At 40.1% G+C, this 17071-nt stretch overlaps 1 protein-coding gene and 1 long non-coding RNA gene across 4 annotated transcripts in view; one reads left to right on the top strand and one right to left on the bottom strand.

Annotated features, from left to right (window-relative positions):
* LOC117489809 (synaptotagmin-2-like) overlaps positions 1-14118 on the bottom strand; it is a 40499-nt gene extending 26381 nt beyond the window's left edge. For 2 of the 3 annotated variants that reach the window (XM_034139344.1, XM_034139347.1), the window contains exon 1: positions 13866-14118. The gene's annotated coding sequence lies outside the window, so the exon portion shown is untranslated. The remainder of the gene's footprint in view (positions 1-13865) is intronic. The other variant, XM_034139345.1, reaches the window with a different exon arrangement.
* On the top strand, positions 10024-10766 carry LOC117489810. The gene is made up of 2 exons (XR_004556630.1): positions 10024-10069; positions 10670-10766. It is a non-coding gene; the product is annotated as an uncharacterized LOC117489810 (long non-coding RNA).
* Positions 14119-17071: the final 2953 nt, after the last annotated feature.

Below are 17071 nucleotides of genomic sequence, written 5' to 3'. Positions count from 1 at the left end.
GGTAAAAATATACTGTATAATAGTGAAGTGATTGAATATTATCACTCGTTTCTTCTCCAGCTGTAGATAGAGACCAATGTAATGTGTCCAGCTTGGAGGACGGCACGTATTGGCTTTTTTTGATCAAAATGTGATTGTAGTTCGGTGTCAACCTTACCACGGTACTTAGGAGACGTAATTTGTGTCCGAATAACGTTTTGTTCATCAGTTATTGATCCATGAATTCAGAATCTGCCAATATCGTTCCAACTTTACTTAAGTGAGTCGGGCAGGGTACAAGATGCCGTGCCGTAGGTTTTCTTTGCGCAGCATGCTACAGAGCTCTCTGTATGACTCTCGCTGGCGCTGTATCTCCATTGGAAAATCTTGAAACATGCGAAGATCATGTCCGTCCCATGTCAGCTTTCCTTTAGCAGACACCAGCGTCTTAAACACCTCGTTCTTATCGCTCCATCTGAGAAAACGTATGATGATATGCTGCGGAGGGCCCATGGTCCGGGATGGGACGCAGAGCGCGGTGGGCACGCTCTATCTCAGGTGCGGGGATTGTGTCACTCAGCTTCAGGAAGTGTCGGAGAATTTTATCCAGTGGTGGGGAGATGCCGCCGGCTTCTTTACCCTCGGGGAGGCTGGCTAGGATGAGATTATTTCTCCGACCTCTGGCTTCCAGATCCAGCATTTTACCCTGGAGGGCCTTGACATTTTTGGACAGATCCCCCATTGTCTTCCCTTGGGAATTGGCTTGATCCTCTATCGCGCTAATACGCTTCTCTGCGTTTTTGATTCTTTGAGAAGTGGCCTTAGAGTCTTTCTTCAACTGAACAATAGCCTTGTCCAGATTGTCAAGCCTTACGTTACAGGTTTCTTTAACGCTTTGTATTTCAGAAAGCAATTGACAAGCCCACTTGGGGACGTGTTCCTCTTCACCAAACATTTCCGCCATGAGGCCGCTGTCTTCCTTTGCTCTAGCTCTGGTCAAACTACTGCCGGGCATTAAAACGCAGATGTTTTTACACACTAATAGAACTGACTGCGCATTACACTTTGAGACTTTCAGTTTGGTTAAATCATAGTTATGTCCGATTACCGCCTGCACCCGACTACTCCGCTCAGCTCGCCGGTGTCATCACGGGATCTTCCTATTCATCCAATTATATTTAGTAGGCTATCTGCAACAAAAATGTGCCCAATTAACAGATTCTTATAATTTATACGTTTGAATATTGAAGATTTGCACATGCAATGTTAAAAAAAAGTGTATTTAATAAGCAAAAGTATACAGAGCCTACTGCTAGTGAGTGACAGATATCGAGACGTATTCAGATGATTAGGAAAATATATTGTATGTTGTAATTCATTCCAAAAGTCATAGCAGTCCACACAAAACACAACCACTTAGTTGAGTAAAAGAGCATTTGACTGCGATGATGGCAACTTTTGGAACTACTGCTATTTACTTTAATTGGGCAAGAATCTTATAGACTGTACCATCGCAGACAAAAAAGCAGTGACCGGGGAAGACACAACAGCTGATGACCTCACAGGTCAGACATTTGACTTCTGTGCAAAACTTGACCGGTCTACAACAAGATGGATGGTACTCTGAAATAAAAATAAAAACATGAATACTACTGTAGCCCTAAAAGATACTCGTTAAGAAAATGCAAATCGCTTTCAAATAATCAAACCATCATACAAATCAAATGTCTGCAAGCATGTCCATCGGGTATTTGCAGTAAACAACTTACGCAACACTTCATTACCATCTACTTACATCATGAAACGAGTGGAAAACAATTCTAATCACAAGGGTATAACTAACAAAAGTAATTCACTGTATAATGTCTTTCTACTAAATTTCCCCTGTGAGTTTGATCACATACATAGCTTAAGGGAAAACTATAACACCCACAATTTCCCCTGTGGTGATGAAAAAGGTAACTGAGACAGGAACATCATCAAAAAGTTTACTTGAAAGTTTGATTTATTGCACTTTATGAAAATCATATGAATGATTGAAACCCATTACAGTCTCAATGACACATCACTGGAGTGGATGAGAAACGTTTTTTCTAAATGTAATCCTCTCAAGGTTTTTCAGATTGAAAAAATCTAACGCTTCAGTAATGAAATCTCTTCTTTCTACATGTGCCATTAATTTCATCCTGTCGACTTCCTGCAATGTGTTATGTGCATGTAAAAGGTTTGCAAAGTCTAAAATCCAAGTTTCTCTCCCACACACTCCCCCTCCCACTTCCTGAAACGCCTTAATTGGACTCCTTTGGTTACTTCCAACATAGTGACATCAATATGTGACACTCATTCTTCTTTTGGCTAGCGCTCTTACACATTGTACGTGATAGGCTAAGGGGCGGAAATCTCAACAAAGCTGGCCAGCTAACCAATCAGAGCAGACTGGGCTCTGGTTTCAGACAGAGGGTGAAAAGATGCTGCAGCACAGGCAGTGTGAGAGAAATAAAGACCTGTATGAACATTAAAGCATGTAAACATCTCACAGTAGAGGAACAAAATACAAATATGAATCTGAAACTCTGCTTAATAGGGCCCCTTTAAGCAATAGTTATTCTATGATGTTGAAATAATGCACTAAAAGTTAAAGTCCTGAATGAGAACGGTTACTTAAGTAGAAGTACGGAAGTACTATCAGCAAAATGTACCTTCAGTATCAAAACTAAAAGTAATTATTAAGCAGATTAGCTTTTTTCACAGTATTATATATTATTATTATTATTATTATTATTATTATTATGTTTTAATGCCCAACAAATACTTTATTTTAATATTGGGTAGATAAGTCGTACTGTACTGCATCATATTACATAATCGAATCATGTGCTCTCTCAAGATATGTATGTCAAAATATTATTTAAGTACAATACTCAAGTTGATGTACTTTTTTACATTCTGACTAATTGTGCACATTATTGAAACCAACAAACTATACAGATATGCGATGTACATGTATACACACTTTAGGCCTGCACTCTCTTCTGGCTCCCTGTGCTGAAAATAGCCTGACAGACTACACTGGATACATTGGTGCATTTAGGGAGCAGAGGGGAGGAAACAGAGAGAGGGAATGTTCCCCCCACCAGTGAAGGATCATGTGTTGCACTGCACAGATTTGGGGCAACATGGCGGAGCAGTACTGAGAAAAGGGAAGCCAAAGGGGACACTGGTACAGTGAGTAATTATCTGATCCTTCTGCACCGACTTCTTACATTTCATCTTCTTTTCATCTGGCCTCCAAGCCCTTTCACATCAGATTTTATTAGATACCCTTACTAATTAAACGGTGGCCAATCATTTGCATACATCCTTATGTGTCTTATTAAAAATACAGATGAAGTGTTGCATTTAGAAGAAAAAACGTTGAAGGCTGTATTGCAAACGCCACTATAGGCCAAAGGCAAAGCAATACATCGAAGAACCAGATGTGTCAATAGTGCCATCGTTCATTTTATGCTCCAGCAAGTTTCAAAATCTGTCAGGGGTTTGATGCTGCGAGAGCAGAAGGCAAATGGAAATCATTAAGAAAGCCCTTTCTCAGCAAATCCTCAGAAAAAGTATATTCTGAATCAGCCCAGAAAAAGACATAAAGATCCTAATGTTTCTGCTATAAATTAATCACTTCATATAATGTGATTAAAAATATGCATTTCACAAATAGCTAAATTGAATTCTTTAAAGCTGATTTTATTCCTAGTCAGCTAAGAGTGTAAGACTCGGAGTGACCAGTTGAGGGCGCTGTGTATACAATATATACTCTTCAGAGGTCACAACATTCAGTAAAATGGCTCTGCAGACTTCTTGATCATTTCAGCTGCTTGTTAGATAAAACGTTTTCCACACAGTGTATTCATTTCTAGCTTTGAAGTATCAAAACTGTACACTATTTCAATTCAGAGGTACATTAAAGAGTACTTGCGTATAAGTATGTGACTTTACTTAAGAATGAATGTTACTTAATACTTCTTTACCACCAGATTTCAGCGAATAATATAGGACTTTTTACTCCACTACATTTATCTGACAGCTTTTGTTACTAACATAAAGTCTATATTCACAGAAGTTGGGGCCCCTTGTCAAGATTCAGTTAGAGTAAAGACACTTTACTCTCTTTGAGATTCAGAGAGTCTAATAACCATTATTTCACAAAACAGCAAAGGTTGTTGGAACAATTTAAAATCAGATTATAACTATTTGACGTCACTATTGATACAAAACTATTGAATAAAACCTGCCAAACTCACTTTATTAATCTCCATATAGCAGAGAGAAGCTGCAGATGATTCTTTGTATGTTCACAACTACACATGACCCCTTTCACATGTCATTTAATCAATGTTCACTGTTAAATGTAGATGCTTTGAGTAAAGGATCTTTGGATATTACTATTTCAGCTACTGTCCCAACTGATGTTTATTTTGTATACACTTCACCTTGAAATGTTCCTTTAACATCAGCTTTCAGCTCTACTGTATTACTGCATGTTTATGTAAGTACATGTGCCTATAGGCACACGGACGCACACATGCAGTAGATAAACTACCAATTTTTTGCCGCTTCAATCTGGTACTTACATATATTAATTCACCCATGAAGCACTTCCATCGATCTGCTGAAAGGTATTGATCCTTTTTCAGTACGAGACTGCAGAGACTGAGCTGAAACTGACAGTCACTACAGTCATGTGATCACTCTTCACTGAGGCGAGTAAATAAAACAGATGCCAATGTACGGTAATATATCATACGTTGGATTTTTTTTAATTGAAATACTTGTATCTGTCTGCCATGTCCTTATGAGTAAGTAGAGTACAGTGGCATCAGTTATCAGAGATGATTTGCTACATGAAACGCTTTCTAAGGAGAGCGGTGATCGTGTACCAGGGAAATAAAGTTACAGAACATAAAACCAACACATTGGACTCTATCTTGTAAAGCCTAGAGAATAATATGTATTTGTGGGTTTGTAACAGCCTTCTAAAACAGTTTTCAGTTGTAGGACATTGTTTTCATACATGAAGTAATATGCTAGTCATTTTCTTGATAATCCATAACATTTTTTAACAAGAAAATGTTTTTAAAAAAGTTTATTTTCAGGTGCCAGCTGATATTTTTAAATGTATTGTTTTATCGACCAACAGAAAACATTTATAATATTACATTACAAAACAAAGGACAATAAGCATCAAATTGTCCCATTGGAGAAAGTGAAAACAGAGGAGAGTGTGTGTTTTTAACTTGAAAATGACATGGATTAATTAACTCAGTCAATGTGCTTTGGCCGCTACACTTTCCCTTTGAACCAGTATGTTCTCATAATAATAATAATAATAATAAATTAAATTTTTATAGCGCTTTTCTAAACCCAAAGACGCTTTACATTTGGGGAAGGGTAGACAGACAAGGACAGGCAATAAAACAACAACAAAACAAAAACAAAACAGAAAAACAAAAAAAAAAACAGAGAAAAAAACAAAAAAAAACAGAAAGCAGTCAGGAGGAAGTGGGGGGTGGGGGGGGGCTTATGGGTATACAGATTTGAAGAGATGGGTTTTGAGGCGGGACTGGAACAGGGTGAGGGACTCGGACTCACGGAGGTCTTGGGGGAGGGAGTTCCAGAGCTTCGGGGCTGCCACAGAGAATGCTTTGTCCCCAAAGCTCCGGAGTTTGGCCTTGGGGATGGAAAGCAAACCGGCTGAGGTGGATCTGAGGGACCGGGGTGGTTGGTAGAGGATCAGGAGGTCAGTGAGGTAGGGGGGGGCCAGGTGGTGGAGGGCTTTGTAGGTGAGTACCAGGAGTTTGTGTTGGATGCGGTGTGAAACGGGGAGCCAGTGAAGTTCTTTGAGGACCGGGGTGATATGATGCCATGATTTGGTGTGGGTGAGGAGTCTGGCGGCTGCGTTCTGGACACGCTGAAGTCTATTGAGGGATGTAGTGCTGATGCCGTAGAGGAGTGCGTTGCAATAGTCCAGGCGGGAGGAGATGAAGGCGTGAATGAGTCATGTAACTTTCCCCTCTCTTATGTGTCTCCAGTCTCTTTGACCTGCTGCATGTTCTGTGTTGCCCTGAAGGTTAAACATCAGCACTCTTTCAGAAAAAAATGTTTTATCTGCTAATTGACCAAAACTCAATCTAGGCCAACATTTAAAGGCTTGTATAGATTTTGTTCCTTACAGTTTGAATGCAGTCATTTGGCAAAGAAGGCCAGAGCTTCATGAAGTAATAATCCTAAAAATGTAAACAAATCCATCCAAAGTATCCTCAGGCAGAGAAATGTACTAGCATCTAACTGACAGGAAAGACATCTTCAGCAACTTTCAAATGGAAGCTTTCAAAGCCTGCAAACATCTTTCCTGGCATCACGGTCCAGTCTAAAAACACATCATCAAATGCCATTTTATGAATAGTCGACACTGTGGCAACTGGCTGTAGTATTAGTTCAGGCAGACTTACTCACCAAGCACGATGTCTAGAGTATAAATGAGAAACATCAACAGTGTAAGTGGTGTACATTGATGCACCTGACAGCCTGTGAAGAAGGACCTGAGTCTGAGGACAGGATTATAGGCTGCTGCAGTACAGATCCCATTTCATGAACCATCAAGCAGCAGAAGTCCTCTGGGCAAGAACACCTCTCCTCAAGAGGAGCACTGATGTGAAAACTTAAAGAGCTCAAATGAGGCCTCCCGGATAACTGTGTGAACTGTTGACAACCTGGAATAATATCTCTGATCTGTCAGTTTTACAAAGCCACATAGGCCGACAATCAAATATCAACAAAAAATTACATTTATCCAAAGAAGTTGTTGTGCTAAATACAAGAAAACTAAGGAAGAAGATGCAATACAATAAAAGAATAGACTTGTGGAGCTCATACTCTGTACTGAGACACTGCAGTGTCTTGAGCTAAATGCTAACATTAGCCAACAGTCTCAGGGCATTTCGTGTTATAGTCACGAAATTAATCTATTGATTCGTGTTCACCAACACGATTTCGCCATTTTTTTCGTGTCACACAGAACGATTTTAAAAGCAATGTAAATAATAACAAATTAGAAGGAAAAAGACAGATACAGATTTCAGTATTCTGACACAGAACGATTTTAGAAGCAATGTATTTATATTGGTAGTATGTTTCGTGCCTGCACCAAATAATAACAAATTAGAAGGAAAAAAAGATGACATAAAATACAGATTTCAGTATTCTGAGGCTCTGAGCCCCATTTCTTTTCCTCACTGACGGCAAAAAAACTCAGACATTATACAATTTAAAATAAAAGGGATAGGGTTAGGCTTAGGGTAAGATATTGAGTAAGAACATGTTTTTATGAACCACACAGCTTCTGGTCTTCCAAGACCCGACCGGACAAAAAGACGTGTTGCAGGCACGAAACATACTACCAATAGAAATACATTGCATTTAAAATCGTTCTGTGTGACACGAAAAAAATGTGAAAATCGTGTTGGTGAACACGACCCTGCTGAAAAAACCAGCATAGACCAGTTTAAGATGGTTGCTGGTGTTAGCTGGTGTTAGCTGGTGTTAGCTGGTGTTAGCTGGTGTTAGCTGGTGTTAGCTGGTGTTAGCTGGTGTTAGCTGGTGTTAGCTGGTGTTAGCTGGTGTTAGGCTGGTGTTAGGCTGGTGTTAGGCTGGTTTACCAGGCTGTTCTTGCTGGTTCAAGACCAGCCTGGTCAGCTAAACCAGCATAGCCCAGCATGGATGTCATGCTGGTCTATGCTGGTTTTAGCTAGTCTATGCTGGTGAAGCTGGTGAAGCTGGTCTATCAGCAGTCTTGCTAGCAAAACTGAAATAGACACAGACAGACAGAGAGGGCGGGACACGGGGGAACGGCGACACGGCAGTGGTTGAAACAAAGCGGTATGTTTTGACTGGCACTAACGGTCGAGGAGTGAAGATCAGTTGAACGTTTCTGTGACTCCGCCCAGCGGCTGCTCTTCTGAGAGGCACCGCTCTGACAGCTCTGTCTACTGGGAAACGCGCTAAAAGTCCTTCTGGAGGTAAGCAACACTACACAATTTCACCAAGTCTGAGAGTAAAAGCTTTCTCGAAGGTTCGTTTTGCTTTCTTACAACGTTACGTTAATGTTAACTTAACCTTACGTTTGCTAGGAGGCTAGCTGTCTTAGCTAACAATAGTTAGCAGCTAACGTTTTCTGCAGTTTGTGTTTCCCCTGAAAAACGTGATGCAGCTATAAGTTGTAAGTTAACTTAACGTTATCTTACAAGTTGAGAGGGTTACGTTTTGTTTAAAATCGTCAATGTAATGCCATTAGAGGTGTTGTGTTGAACATGAAGTTAGCTAACTGTAGCTCTCCACCAAAGGTTAGCATGTTAAGCTGTACTTTCTGATGCAGCTAGCTTAATACAAAGAGGGTTTTTGTGCTTCATTGTAAACTTTTCTTACAAATGTGTGTTAATCTACCTGAAATTGTGGGGACAGTTTTTTTCTACTCAATGATACAGACCATTGTTGAGGAGATGCAAAACATACATATACTTTGAGTAATGTTACTTTGCTGCTAAAAGATGAAACATTATCAGATAAGGACATCACCAAAGTGTGTGAGTCTGTGTGAGTCTGTCTGTTCTTTGCATGTCGTACACACTGCTCTGGTATGAATTAAAAATATAATTGTAAAATGTAAATCTCGCTCTTGTCATCGTTCAGGCTTTGCATTTGAACCCCTATGACTGGTTGCGGACTTGAAGGGAACGCCTTCCTGACATCCAGGAAAAAGGTGAGATTCTAATCTAATCTAATCTAATCTATTTCAATGCCAAAAGCAAGTTATTGTTTTTAACTTTTTTTTAATATGATTTTTTGGGGAATTTCAGTTTTATTGGATAGTCTACTATCCAATAAAACTGATCTACTGGAAACAGTGGAGAGGGAGGAGATGATATGCAGCAAAAGGCCGAGCCGGATGGTTGCTGCTCCGTGTGGAACGTGTTCTATCAGGTAAAGCACTTTGGTACCCAGTTATTTATGGTATTGAGTTTGAATGTAGCCTTTGGAAGGTATTTTCCAACAGTGCATTGTAAAGACTGAAAAAACAGGCTCAGGTTAAAGCTTGACTTGATTTGGTCTTTTACTTAAGAGGATGTTTGTCCTCCTGTCTTCTCTTATTTCCTTATCTTTCTTTCAGGTGTAACATCTACCAATGGTTGTACATGACACCACCTCTTTGCTGTCCTACTAGTCAACCCTCCTGATCAGAGCCTTTCCTAAATAGTGGTAAGTTGTTTAACAGTTCAGTGTACGTTAATTTAGCAACTTAATGCTTTACTGCTGTTGAATAAACCCTATATATATACATCCATCAGCAATCAATAAAACAAATCATCCAACACAAAATAGAAGAAATCTGGACCTATTTCTTTTTATACCACAGCATCTATTGGGACTGCTCATTGATGTCATCAAGAGCCATTGAGTCTAGCTTTTGTAGTCGGCCTCTCAGAATGTTTATCATTTCTTTGTCTCTTAACATTCCTATAATCATTTGTTTTTTTATTGTTGATATTGTTTTGTTCTTTATTTTTGTTGTGAGAATCACTTTGCAATTGTGTAAGTGCTATATAAATAGTTATACTAATATAATTGTTGTTACCATCATTACTATTATTAAAAATGTCTTCTTTGTTTTCTTTATTCATCGCTGCAGAAAGGTTCAAAAAGTTCCCTGTACATGGAACCATGCCTGTCCTCTGTTCCACATCTCTTCAGTCCGTTCTGGACCCTATGACTCTGTTCCACATGTCTTCAGTCAGTTCTGGACCCTATGACTCTGTTCCACATGTCTTCAGTCCGTTCTGGACCCTATGACTCTGTTCCACATCTCTTCAGTCCGTTCTGGACCCTATGACTCTGTTCCACATGTCTTCAGTCAGTTCTGGACCCTATGACTCTGTTCCACATGTCTTCAGTCAGTTCTGGACCCTATGACTCTGTTCCACATGTCTTCAGTCCGTTCTGGACCCCATGACTCGGACACTAGTTCTACCAAGGCTCATTAGAGGTAAGCAGTGGTAGGAGAGTGGAGTTATCTTTGTATTTAGGCTGCAAGTCGACAAGAATAGATTACAAATCGCTTAAAAAATTGTTCAGACAAGAGGCACCATGTGTTACGCAGGTGCACATCCACTGGAGGAAGATTCTGAAAGTAAAATATACACTTCTCACTAGAAATGTAATCATAAAGCATTATTATGGCCAAAGTATCCTACAATTCAGGATTTTCCACTGAAAAAAGTGTTGGATTCAAGATTCAAAGCTTTTATTCTCATATGCTCAGCAGCTACAGTGTAGAAATGTCAATGCAATTCTTCTGACCTGAGCTCCTCCAACAATGCAACATATACAATAAAATACAAAAATACAAAATAAAAAGTAGTGCAAAAAGTTTATATACATGTAATATAATAGAATATGATATTTACAAGAACAGAATATTAAATAAAAAATTAAATACGGTGTATTGCGTGGACAATAGACCCAATCACAGTGAATGTTCAAAACTAAACTTGATACATTTGTCTTTTTCATCTCACAGTGCACATATTTAAGTAATCATAACACAAAGCTAAAATGTAATCTGTTTTTCCTTTCTCTTTTCAAGAGTGCTTCAGAGGATGGCTGAATTCACAAAACGTGGAGAAGACCGAGAAGGAGAAGTTGGCCGGTTACTACATTTCACAAAAAATACAGGACCTTGTGAAAAACGGAAAGAAACAGTTGAAGGAAACTGCTTAAAAATATGAAGTAATGGGTGTTTTGAAAATGTTTTCAAATGTGTGTTAATGTTCATTGTGTGTTATAAATTATTTTCCTGCTTCTAATCATTTGATGTATGAGTATTTATTTACAGACATTCTATACATTCTGGTACCTTTCTGGTAAGGTAGGTGCTCTGATCTGAAATGATAGATGTTCATTGAGCTACTGCAATTGGGTGAGAGTGTTTCATCATCATATATGACCAGCTTCACCATCAAGTAATCCCAGTTAAAGTTCTACTCAAGATCATACCAGTCGGACCAGCTAATGGTGACCAGCTAGACCACTGTGACCACCAGCTTTTACCAGCTATCCTGACCAGCTAATGGTGACCAGCTAGACCACTGTGACCACCAGCTTTTACCAGCTAAACCAGCTATCCCGACCAGCTAATGGTGACCAGCTACTAGACCACTGTGACCACCAGCTTTTACCAGCTAGACCAGCTATCCCGACCAGCTAATGGTGACCAGCTAGACCACTGTGACCAAACCAGCTATCCTGACCAGCTAGACCACTGTGACCACCAGCTTTTACCAGCTAAACCAGCTATCCCGACCAGCTAATGGTGACCAGCTAGACCACTGTGACCAAACCAGCTATCCTGACCAGCTAAAGTGTCCAAAACCCCTCTCAACCAGCAAACTAATCCAGCCTAATATTGACTGACCAGCCTTGTTGGTCTAAGCTGGTTTTTTCAGCAGGGGAATCAATAGATTAAATTAATTTCGTGACTATAACACGAAATGCCGTGAGACTGGGTTGCATTAGCATGCTAACGTGCTCACAATGACGCTGCTAATATGCTGATCAATGTATGTAGGCATATGTATGTATGTATGTATGTATGTATATGTGTATATGTGGATGGATGTATACCACTGTAGTTTAGAGTGTTAGCATGCTAACATTACCTTAAGGGCTCAACTCAAACACACTCACAGCTGCTGATGGGGATGCCCTTTTTCAGATATTTGGTTATAAACCAATCCTTTTGCAAATGTAAACTTTGACATGATGGTGGTTTCTAGATGAAAAGTGAGAGGGTTACCGAAGTGGTAATATTTTTATTCTTAGGGGAAACACATGAACAACATTTCTTATAGCATTCAACCATAGACATTTCACTCAAAACCACTTATGTAGACAACATGGTGGCGCTAAAAGTCAGGGAATCACAGAGTCAGAAAGGATTCCTCCTCAGAAAATAGAGTCTGGACCAAATAGTCGACCAGTTCAATGAGTCACGTACAGCAACACCATTAGCATATTAGCATGAAAACAAAAAAGTATAATTGCTTGCATATATTTGTCAAAGATCTCAGTATTGAACGATTTTTATAAAAGGGACGCTCTATAATATATCTCATCCAACAGATGTAACGCTGACTTCAGCACCAGACACCAGGCACAGGCTGCAACACTGTCTTCAGAATGATTAATCCTCTCTCAGTGTACCACTGAATGCAAATTCAGAAAAAGAAACATAACTTTAGATACAAAACGATATTTTCTACAGGAATAATGTTTTTAATAGTCCAACATATCTACAGTAAAGACAGATAACAAATGTCAAATGTGCTGCTGTGCTGCTTTGTCATCGTGTAGTTTATCTTGGGCTATTTCCCTTTTTAATTTGTCACATGAGTAACTTAATCATGACTCTCTTAACAGTTAATAAAATAGGTAATAAAGGGGAAACAATCAACATTTTTATTGATTAACACAAGCCTGCTCTCTTATTGGATTACCAGGTCACATACTCAGTGCATTCACTGCTATATTAAGATACGTCACTTTGAATCCATCAACCATCTATTGCAGCGCTAAATGCACCACGGCATAGATTGTAGAAGTGGAAAGCTGTGTGTGTGCATGTGTGTGTATGTGTACGGACATACTGCAGAGACACACCCCCTGATACACCTCTGCTGATGCCAAAAGGAAGTCCTCATTTGGCTCACACACTCAGGAGTGTCCCAGTCATGTACTCATAACACCCCTAGGGAATCAGGCAAGCACTGCACCACCTGATCTGTTCACACACTGCATCATAATCAGCCCAGGGACACACAGTACAAACACAGAGCAACTCTGGACTGTGGCTGAATATAAAATATTTCTTAATCGATAAGAAAACAGGAATATCCACATGGGAGGTCTCTGTGAGGCCAGATAAAGAAGGGGGTTTGCTTAAATGACAAGAAAATGAAACAAAGCTTAAATGTCCATCAGAGGCTGTAATGCGCAACATTTAACAAAAGCTTTATCACCGTCAAGGGCATTTTTTTACTAAAACATATTAAAAGGAAAGGTTGTAATGGACTTGGCATACATTCATTTGCGTAACAGATGCACATAAGCACAGTGAGCTCTGCAGACGTGGGCCCTTCACTCCTGCTGGCTCAGCAGATTTGACTTTGCCCACACTCCCTCCAAGCTTTTACTGTATTAAGTGTGAGTGAGCAGCCTCTCGTCCTCCATCAAGTCATAGTAAAACACAGGAAAATAAGACCCAGTCAAGAAACACAAATAAAAAATGAATGTAAATCAGTTACATATTGTCCCAAAAAATACTTATTTTCTATCTGCTTGTTTACCAGTAAGTAAAACCAAATCTAGTATTTCTCACTTTTAATGAAATTCCTCATGTCAAGATTATGATGAAAAATGAAAAAGGCTGTTTCTGTATAGTGTATAAGTTCTACCCTTACACACATTTGTGTTTTAGTATGTAACATTGCACTGCAGCACTACATGATGAGGTGTGAGGACTGACCGGCATACTGTAAAAGTTCCTTCTTTGGGCAGATTTGATAATATTTCAAGACTCTCCGAATTAAAATGAGAAGCGACTGGCAAAACGCTTACACAGTCTGCTCTAATTACCCCTGAGACATTTATTCCATCTTTCCGCCTTTCTTTTCCTACATTCAGACAGGATGTGTGTAATGAGGCTAGGTGCCTCTGTGACAACCTGGCACGCAGTAACTGATGATGCAGTCTTGGACAGGAAAGGAACAAATAAAGCTGCTTACCTTGAAGAGAGAAGTGCAGCCTCCGAAACACTGAGTGGAAGCAGAGAACAGGGTCAGGTATGCAGGAAGAAAAAAAAATCTTAACAATCTGCACTTTGGTTCATCCCACTCTCACAAGACATCTCAAACCCCCAGAGGCAGAAGGTCCCAGTTTCACCTGGGGGTGTTTCTGTCCAAAAAGCAGACACTCTAATGAGACTTTTTTGGCTCAAAGTGCTGCTGACGTGTGCTCAGAAGAGGCAGAGAGCAGAGGAAACACTCACACAGATTAACATTGTTCTAACACACTGAAATCAGCACAAGCATCAAAGCCGGTGCAGTTCCACTGCTGTATTTCCCGGCACTGTTCGCTCATTGGCTGAGGAGCTACTCAATAAAAACCCTGCTTGTCATCAATTGGGTATAGAGGGGGGGGGGTAAGATTTTCTGTGGCGCACTAACAACAGTGCTCCTCCTCTTTTCTTTCTTGCTCCATCACTTTTTTCTCTCAGTACAGGCAGCTAGGGAGTGCTGAGCTTTGAGAATTAGCAGGAGGAAAGAGAGGAAGAGAGCGAGGGGAGGGAGGAAAGTGAGGGGGGGGGGAATCGATGAGTGGTGAATGGAGAGGTGAAGATGGTGACCGGCAGTTTGCAGAGCTGGTTTTTAGGTCCTTCTTGTGCATCCCTGCTGCAGGAGCTCTGCAGGAACCTGAGGGCAGTGAGGTGTGAGGACCAGAGAGGATAGAAGGAGAGGGGGGGGGGGGTGTGGGGGAGTTACCGGTCTGCTCGGGCTGGTTTTGCTGCAGTAAAGAGGCAGGCAGACCACAGATGGGAAGTTGTTTTTTTCTGTATTTTTCTCGCCAGCAGCAGTTGCTGTAGAGCTCCAGCAGACTCAGCAGCATAAAGAAGGCAACTAGTTCCTCCCTTCCTTGTTTACAGGCATCCATCATGTAACTAGTGAATAATTTAAAAGAGCAGAAGGTGGGATGAGCCACAGAATTGACGGATCACTGCTACTGCCTCATTAAGGATGACGGCACATAACAGACTTGTCTAATTAAAGAAAGTCAAGCAGGACTCGCACTGGGTGTTAATGCTGCCTGTAGACACACAATTCAGTTCAATACATTTACATTTTATTTGATAATTTCTTTCAGGATTTGGGCATGTTAGATGATATTTTTAAAGAAAAATGATGTAACTTAACATACTTGTCGGAGCATTTTTTTTCTCTTGTTTTTGCTAATTAGCACTTAACACAAAATAGGCTGCAGCTAAAACTGATGAGAATATACGTTTTCAGGTATTGGCTCATAAATAAAAGTATCAAATAATGGCACCGAATTCACTTCAATAACTAGACATTTTAGATGTTTTTTTACCATTTCTTTTAGGATTTCTTCATGTCAGGTGATCTTTTAGAAAAAAACATGTTATCTAACATACTTGATGGAACATTTATTAGATCCCTTGTTTTAATTCCCTTCCAATTTAACAACTCAGTGCTTTCATTTAATTAAACAGACTTAATGAGGTCTCATTCTGCCATCTGAAATCAATAGACTACCTGAGTCACTGGACAGAGCCGCATCACACTGCAGGTTTCTCCGGGGAAATCCATACGGTATGTGGCTGGTTTGTGGGAATCACTGTTTACCTCAGCTACTGTAGAGTAAAATATAATCATCTCAAAATGTGAAAAAAATTCCTTAAACTTTACATGACAGTATCACATCCTCACACAACCTTTACTGCACAAGCCCAAGCAAATGAAAAGTGTCCTGCAGCTGATTTAGCAGCGCAACATTTGTTAATGAAAAGCAATGACAGGGCAGCAGGGAGAGTGCCAGTTTCACCATTACACTTATTAAACCTTCCGGGAATTTTGCCAAAATCTCTGCAGCAAATAGCAGCCAGACTCCCTTCAAGAAGGACACAGCATTTCATTGTGTTACCCTTGACATAATACAGGCAGGCTGTGCTCAGTGCATTACCAACGATTAGACCACCACATGAGTCAGAGATGCTGCATCACTGAAGCATCCTGCCTCTTCATGAACGTTCCATCCCGCTGTGCTCATTAGCTTCCCGCTCAAGGGGGGAGTGGTGATAGAAAAGTTTTGATGGGATCCAATTAGTCAGCCAGAGGATATTTTGAGATTGCCTTGTGCTGGACTTAATAGCAATAAATGATAATAAATGAAACAAAAACACAGGTAATTCAGGATAGAGAAGATAATAAGTGAGCCTGAAGCAACTTTCATAAAGGTGAACCAGGAAGACTGATGAGTTTCAATTATAAAATGTAAACAAAATAACAAATTACAGTAATAAAGAAATACTAGCTGCTCTGGGGATGCTAACATGCTAATGGCTGCTCGTGCTTAGCATCACAAATTGTCTAACATAACGTTTCTGCCTTCTGGACCTTTGTCAGTAGTGTTTTACTGAATTATCACAATCTTAAATAGATTATAAACTACTCCAACCACTATGTGTGATCAGTGTGGCACAATTATCATATCCCTCAATAATTAACGGTTATCTGTGCCTTGTAGAAAAAAAGAAGATCTACAAGTGTAATATTGTGACAGATCTACTTTTCCCAAGACGCAAAGCATGAATCTGAGATAGTTTGCTGTGCAAAAATCTCCTCTGAAAAACAAGTGTGTTGACAGGCTAGCCTTTGCTAATTAGCACTAAACACAAAGTAAACTACAGCTGATGTGGAAATCATATTTTTGTCATAAACATAAGTATTGGCTGCATACAATGGATGATGATTCAGATGATAACCAAAGTACACTTCATCCTGGGGGGGAAATGATCAATGTAAGTGTATAGGATTTTATGACACTCAGTGTATTAGCTGTTAGCTTGCTAGCCAAAAACAAAGTTAGCTAAGTCTGCAGGACTTTGTCTGGGGACCATGAACATCTGCGCAATTCATCGAATACTTTAGTCTGGAACTGTGGTGGACAAACCCAGCAACAACTAAACATTAGGCGCATTCACACCGCAGTACTTTTCCCACAAAGGTTCATCAGAACTTAGTTTCATCAGAACTCTTTAGTTCTCATTAACTAAGTACAGATCGCGTTCACACCGGAATAAGTCCCTGGGGGAGGATTAGGCAAATGAAGCCGCTGACGTCACTTCTTCTTCTTCTGCACGGCGTATACTGCCGCCCGAAGTCCCCGGCCGGGGGGACTGGCTTCAGTAGAAGCT

The sequence above is a fragment of the Trematomus bernacchii genome, unplaced genomic scaffold (assembly GCF_902827165.1).
Source record: "Trematomus bernacchii unplaced genomic scaffold, fTreBer1.1, whole genome shotgun sequence".
Lineage (NCBI taxonomy): Eukaryota > Metazoa > Chordata > Actinopteri > Perciformes > Nototheniidae > Trematomus > Trematomus bernacchii.
This window is presented reverse-complemented; position numbering and strand designations above follow the sequence as displayed.